Genomic DNA, 7,976 nt, shown 5'->3' on the forward strand with positions numbered 1-7,976 from the left:
TATCTGATATGTCATTTGCAAATATCTTCTCCCCTTCTGTAGGTTGTCTTTTAGTTTTGTTGACTGTATCCTTTGCTGTGCAAAAGATTCTTATCTTGATGAAGTCCCAATAATTCATTTTTGCTTTTGTTTCTTTTGCCTTCGTAGATGTATCTTGCAAGAAGTTACTGTGGCTGAGTTCAAAAAGGGTGTTGCCTGTGTTCTCTTCTATGATTTTGATGGAATCTTGTCTCACATTTAGATCTTTCATCCATTTTGAGTTTATCTTTGTTTATGGTGCAAGAGAGTGGTCTAGTTTCATTCTTCTGCATGTGGAAGTTCTTTTCTTTAAATTTAAAGTTGTTGTCAGCCACTCAGGGGATTCAGGGATTCTTTTGTTACTATGACATAGTCATGGATCCTTTCTCCAGAAACATACACACATACATACATACATTTCCTATAGATCATCTATGAACTTGCTGGAGTGGGTAGACTGTAGGAAATAACTCTTTTGTTGTATCTTCAAAATGGTCCAAAAAAAAGAAAACCAAAATGGTCCAAAAAATTATGTTTGGTCATAAAAGTGCTAGTAGTCCAGAGAAATTATCCAGAAAGAGATTAGTTAGTTATTTAGCACTATGAAGTATAGGCCATTCCAGAATGCCTCAAATTAGTATCCTCTGCAAGTTTTCACCCCCAAACCATATAAATATATCAGCCAGACATCCATAATTTGATATGAAACTCATCTATCTCTAAAGAAACTAAAAGATCTGAGGATTTGAAAGGACCAGTAGTCCTCAGGTCAAATCAAGGGATATACATTGAGAATACTTTTACCCAAATAAGGAAAATGTATCTGAAGAAGCACAGATACATGCTTTCTATCTGTGCTATCAAAGAAGATAGTAAAAAAGCCTAATTTTTCTAAACTAATATTTGAGTTAGAGGGAGAATTGGGGAAGGAAAGACAAAGAAGAGCTCTTAAATAAAATCTTTTTAAAAATGAGATAGATTTTTTCATTACTTTTTAAAAAGATTTTATTTATTCATGAGAGATACGCAGAGAGCCAGAGACATAGGCAGAAGGAGAAGTAGGCTCCCTGTGAGGACTATGATGTAGGATTCGATCCCAGGACCCTGGGATCATCACCTGAGCCAAAGGCAGATACTCAATCACTGAGCCACCCAGGTCCCCTAAACCTATCTCATTTTATACATCATTTTGCCATCACTTTTTATGAATGAGGAAAACAAAGTAAAAGAAAGCAAAGTTAATTACCTAACTTCGATGGATCAGTACTTTACTAAATGACATACTTTTGATCAAATAGAGTTCATGATTATTTGAAAGTCACTATTAACAATTGTGTCATGTTAAGGCCTAGATAACGGATGTAAATGGAGGCAATAAGATTTGATAAGTCAAATTAATGGATCCAGGAGCTGGACTTAAGTCAAGGTAGAACTGATGATCTGAAACCATGTGAATGGAACAAACCCTAATATATATATATATATATATATATATATATATATATATATATATATCTCCAACAGTCAGAAGCAAACAGTGAAGTGAGAATTATAGATAGTCATGGAAAACAGAAAAAGACATGCAGGAGGGTATTTAGGTGGCTCAGTCATTTATTTGTCCAATTCTTGATTTCAGCTCAGGTCATGATCTCAGAGTCCTGAGATCTAGTCCCACAGTGGCTCTGCTCACTGGATATGGAGTCTGCTTAGGATTCTCTCTTCTTCCTATCCCTTTGCTCCCCTCTTTCTTAAAAGCAAAAAGATATTTAGCAAAACTCACAGAAGGCAAGATTCTGAACTCAGAGGTGAAAGACTGGGTTACAGAAATCAAGAATGTAGTTAAAGAAAATAAGCATCAAAAAGAAGTCAAAGTACTGGGAAAACAGTACTTTAGAACCTAAGTTGGCAGGAAAAAGATGGGCAGATTCAAATACAAAAGTCAAGTTGAAGCCTTGATCAAAGTCAAAGAAGCCAAAGATCAAAGAAGATAAACTCAGGCCAGGCAAATTTGATTTACTTATAATAAAAAAAATTGAGTGGTCAGGGAATCAAGGCCAATCAAGAAATGGCAGCCAGGGCAGCCCAGGTGGCTTGGCTGTTTAGCGCCTGCCTTCTGCCCCGGGGCATGATCCTGGAGACCCAGGTTTGAGTCCCACATCGGGCTCCCTGCATGGAGCCTGCTTCTCCCTCTGCCTGTGTCTCTGCCTCTCTCTCTCTCTCTCTCTCTCTCTGTGTGTGTGTGTGTGTCTTTCATGAATGGATGAATAAAATCTTTTTAAAAAGAAAGAAAGAAATAGCAGCCATATAAGCTTAAAGCACAGATGATGCATAAGTAAAAGGATATATGTATTATATAAATATTATATGTAATATAAATATGTATCTAACCATTGTCCTTTTTAAAAAATTTTAATTCAAATTCCAATTAGTAAAGGGAGGAGGGAAAATGGTGGAAAGATAGGGGACCGGGCTTTCATTTGGTCCCTTGAATTCACGTAGATATCTCTCAATTCATTCTGAACCTGTGATATCAAACTGAGATCTAAGAAAAGAATTGCTTCAGAGGGGGGAGGGGCAAGATGGCGGAAGAGCAGGGTCCCCAAATCACCTGTCCCCACCAAAATACCTAGATAACCTTCAAATCATCCTGAAAATCTACGAATTCGGCCTGAGATCTAAAGAGAGACCAGCTGGAATGCTACAGTGAGAAGAGTCCGCGCTTCTATCAAGGTAGGAAGACGGGGAAAAAGAAATAAAGAAACAAAAGGCCTCCGAGGGGGCGGGGCCCGCGAGGAGCCGGGCTGAGGCCGGGGCGAGTGTCCCCAGGACAGGAGAGCCCCGTCCCGGAGGAGCAGGAGCTGCACCAACCTTCCCGGGCGGGCGGAAAGGGGCTCGCAGGGAGTTAGAGCAGGACCCAGGAGGGCGGGGATGCCCTCGGGCTCCCGGGGACACTAACAGACACCTGCGAGCGCAGGGGAGTGCTCCGAGCTCCCTAAGGGCTGCAGCACGCACCGGAGCAGCTCGGAGGGGCTCGGGAGCGGCTCCAGGGAGGGGGCTGCAGGGCGGGAGCGCGAATCCACCAGCGCAGGCCCCGGAGCACAGGGCGCCGGGACACAGCCCAGGATCCGGCCTCCCCCGGGACAGGCAGAGGGCCCAGGACAGCGAGGACGCTCCTGCCCCGAACTGAGCAGATCAGCGGCCCCGCCCCGGAGCCTCCAGGCCCTGCAGACGGAGAACCGAGAGCCCCGAGCCGCGTAGTTCCTGCAGAGGCTGAATCTAGGCTTCCAGAGCTGCCATAGCAACTGCTGCTGTTCCTCCTGGGGCCCCACGGGGTAAACAACCTCCGCTGAGCCCTGCAGCAGGCAGGGGCAGAGCAGCTCCCCCAAGTGCTAACACCTGAAAATCAGCACAGCAGGCCCCTCCCCCAGAAGACCAGCTGGACGGACCAGTGATACTCCCCCGTGTTCCAATACAACTTGTTTTTGGCCACTCTGCACGGAGCAAAATGACTAGAAGGAAAACCTCACCTCAAAAGAAAGAATCAGAAACAGCCCTCGCTCCCACAGAGTTACAAAATCTGGATTACACTTCAATGTCAGAAAGCCAATTCAGAAGCACTATTCTACAGCTACTGGTGGCTCTAGAAAAAAGCATTAAGGACTCACGAGACTTCATGACTGCAGAATTTAGATCTAATCAGGCAGAAATTAAAAATCAATTGAATGAGATGCAATCCAAACTAGAAGTCCTAACGACGAGGGTTAACGAGGTGGAAGAACGAGTGAGTGACATAGAAGACAAGTTAATGGCAAAGAGGGAAACTGAGGAAAAAAGAGACAGTCAATTAAGGGACCATGAAGACAGATTAAGGGAAATAAATGACAGTCTGAGGAAGAAAAACCTACGCTTAATTGGGGTTCCCGAGGGCGCCGAAAGGGACAGAGGGCCAGAATATGTATTTGAACAAATCCTAGCTGAAAACTTTCCCAATCTGGGAAGGGAAACAGGCATTCAGATCCAGGAAATAGAGAGATCCCCCCCTAAAATCAATAAAAACCGTTCAACACCTCGACATCTAATAGTGAAGCTTGCAAATTCCAAAGATAAAGAGAAGATCCTTAAAGCAACAAGAGACAAGAAGTCCCTGAATTTCATGGGGAGAATATTAGGGTAACAGCCGACCTCTCCACAGAGACCTGGCAGGCCAGAAAGGGCTGGCAGGATATATTCAGGGTCCTAAATGAGAAGAACATGCAACCAAGAATACTTTATCCAGCAAGGCTCTCATTCAAAATGGAAGGAGAGATAAAGAGCTTCCAAGACAGGCAGGAACTGAAAGAATATGTGACCTCCAAACCAGCTCTGCAAGAAATTTTAAGGGGGACTCTTAAAACTCCCCTTTAAGAAGAAGTTCAAGTAACTCTGAACGTGAATGGGCTTAATGACCCCATCAAAAGGCGCAGAGTTTCAGACTGGATAAAAAAACAGGACCCATCTATTTGCTGTCTACAAGAGACTCATTTTAGACAGAAGGACACCTACAACCTGAAAATAAAAGGTTGGAGAACCATTTACCATTCAAATGGTTCTCAAAATATACCCTAAAAACTATAGAACACTTCTGAAAGAAATTGAGGAAGACACAAAGAGATGGAAAAATATTTCATGCTCATGGATTGGCAGAATTAATATTGTGAAAATGTCAATGTTACCCAGGGCAATTTACACGTATAATGCAATCCCTATCAAAATACCATGGACTTTCTTCAGAGACTTAGAACAAATTATTTTAAGATTTGTGTGGAATCAGAAAAGACCCCAAACAGCCAGGAGAATTTTAAAAAAGAAAACCATATCTGGGGGCATCACAATGCCAGATTTCAGGTTGTACTACAAAGCTGTGGTCATCAAGACAGTGTGGTACTGGCACAAAAACAGACATATAGATCAATGGAACAGAACAGAGAACCCAGAAGTGGACCCTGAACTTTATGGTCAACTAATATACGATAAAGGAGGAAAGACGATCCACTGGAAGAAAGACAGTCTCTTCAATAAATGGTGCTGGGAAAATTGGACATCCACATGCAGAAGAATGAAACTGGACCACTCTCTTGCACCATACACAAAGATAAACTCAAAATAGATGAAAGATCTAAATGTGAGACAAGATTCCATCAAAATCCCAGAGGAGAACTCAGGCAACACCCTTTTTGAACTTGGCCACAGTAACCGGAGAAGGACAAACAGTGTATGTTCTCATTCATTTGGGGAATATGAATAATAGTGAAAGGGAATATAAGGGAAGGGAGAAGAAATGTGTGAGAAATATCAGAAAGGGAGACAGAACATAAAGACTTCTAACTCTGGGAAATGAACTAGGGGTGGTGGAGGGGGAGGAGGGCGGGGGGTGGGGGTGAATGGGTGACGGGCACTGAGGGGTACACTTGACGGGATGAGCACTGGGTGTTATTCTGTATGTTGGTAAATTGAACATCAATAAAAATTAATTTAAAAAAATAAGTAAACATTTTCCCCATATTTAGCTGGTCAAGGATAAATGTATGAGGACTAAGACCTTAGGCAAAAATTGAAATATTGTGAATCCAACTAAATTTACCGGGAGAAGCAAAATGGCAACTGTTGTTGTAGTATAGCTTGTTGCCAGCCTTTCCTGTGCTAAAAGAAGAAGCAATGCGTAGAGAGTGGAGGAGGGAGCATTCCCTTCCTCTCATGGGACATACAAGTAAAATTATAATTGTAATTTCTGGCAAGGAGAGGGTTTCCTTAACGCATAAGAAAGTCATCAAGTTCTAACAAAGACGGTCACAGATACTTTATGGACTTATGGCCTCCCAAATCTAAGTCCAACTTATTAAATAGTGTTCACCTTTTCGCACCATGTATATTTTACTCCAAGACTTAGGCCAAATGACTGGTTTTCTTTCCTATATGCACCCTCACAATGACTGATCACCCCATGACCAAGTAAGGATGGATCTATCTGCATATGCAATGGACAGACTTGCTTGGGTGAAAAAAGTAGTTCTACCTGTCTCTGTCTGTCTGTCTGTTCCTCTCTCTCACGTACATTCATACATACATACACATGGCAAAACCTCCAAATAAGATCAATAACTTATATTTGTCAATTGAAGCAATTATTGCATGATTTTTACTTTACTTTGTCTTGACCTGACAGAGTACTTTTTACTGGAGTATGAAAGTGTTGCAGATAGTGGTTCACTTAAAAAAAGAAAATAATGTATCCTGGGCATTAGAAAACTCCATCTGAAATCATACTTATGAAACCAGTTCATAGATGGATACTTCCCAAGACATAGCTCCTTCTTAATTACACATTTGCCCTGCCTCCTTTGTATTTTCACTGCAATCATTTTCCCTCCCTAACTGACCTTAAACCATGAAGTCCCAGCTGTCCCCCTCCTCTCTAGTTTAGCAGAGCAGCTCTTCTAAACTATACTGATCTGATTGCTAAAATAGCAACTTTTGTCCAACCCAATAAACTATTTTAGACAAACTGATTCCGCCCTTGTTGATCCAGCCAACTAGCAATTGTTATTCCCAGAACAGAGATACTACATTAGACACCTTGTATAAATAAGCTCAACTATTTTGTATCAAATACTGTCAGTATACTAAGCACTATACTGACATTGTGTGCTTGTATGTAAGGAAGGAAGGAACATGTGAAAAGGGGTTGTTGAAAAACAATAAGCAAGTTTCCTCTAACCTCAAAGTACTTCCTATTGAGACGCAAACAAATTCAGCTCCCTAGAATTAATTAATTAATATATTTATTTACGAGAATCAGAAAAAGAGGTAGAGACATAGGCAGAGGGAGAAGCAGGCTCCCTGCGAGGAACCCAATGCTGGGCTGGATCCCTGGACCCTGGGATCACAACCTGAACCCAAGGCAGAAGCTCAACCACTGATCCAGCCACCCAGGCATCCCTAAAATCTTAAAAAAAAAAAAAAAAAGAATTGCTATTAACAGCAAACTCTTTTTTTAAATTTTTATTTATTTATGATAGTCACACACACACAGAGAGAGAGAGAGAGGCAAAGACACAGGCAGAGGGAGAAGCAGGCTCCATGCACCGGGAGCCCGACGTGGGATTCGATCCCGGGTCTCCAGGATCGCGCCCTGGGCCAAAGGCAGGCGCCAAACCTCTGCGCCACCCGGGGATCCCCAAACTCTTTTATGATATTACCATAACTGATATTTTTTAAAAATTTTTTTCCAATTATAAAAGTAAATATGGGTCAAATGCAGAAAATTTTTAAAACATTAAAAAGTACATTATATGTAATATTGATATTATATGTAATATTAACACCAAGAAATAATTATTGTTAACATTTTTGCATATATATCTATATATATTTAATTACATTTATAATTATATTTCTGTATATATTCTAAAGTGGTATCATACTGTACCTGTTTTTTGACCCCTAAATTTTTAATTTAGCACTGGATTGTATTTTCCCATGCCAACAAATATTTAGTAACAATATGGTTTTTAAAGGTAGTATATTCTTTACCTCTATATAGAGTTATTATAAATAGAACAATTTTCCATTGTTGGATATTTTGATTATTTCTAATTTTCACTATTATAAATAATATAATGAAAATCATTATGTATTAATTTTTGCATACATCTCTCAGTATAAATATACTAAGTATAAATATACTAATATAAATATACCTTAGTATAAATCTCTAAGAATTACTAGATGAAAGATCATACACTAAGGAGAGCAAGTGATGTGATGAACATTGGGTGTTATACTGTATGTTGGCAAATTGAATTTAAATTTTTAAAAAGTGTCATGCATATTATAAGATTTTATGCTTTTTTTTGTCAAGTTATACCTGGCCTTATCATTTATGTTTGCCTTATATTGTTTATATTATATTGCTGTAGAAA

The sequence above is a fragment of the Nyctereutes procyonoides genome, unplaced genomic scaffold (genome assembly GCF_905146905.1).
Source record: "Nyctereutes procyonoides isolate TBG_1078 unplaced genomic scaffold, NYPRO_anot_genome, whole genome shotgun sequence".
Lineage (NCBI taxonomy): Eukaryota > Metazoa > Chordata > Mammalia > Carnivora > Canidae > Nyctereutes > Nyctereutes procyonoides.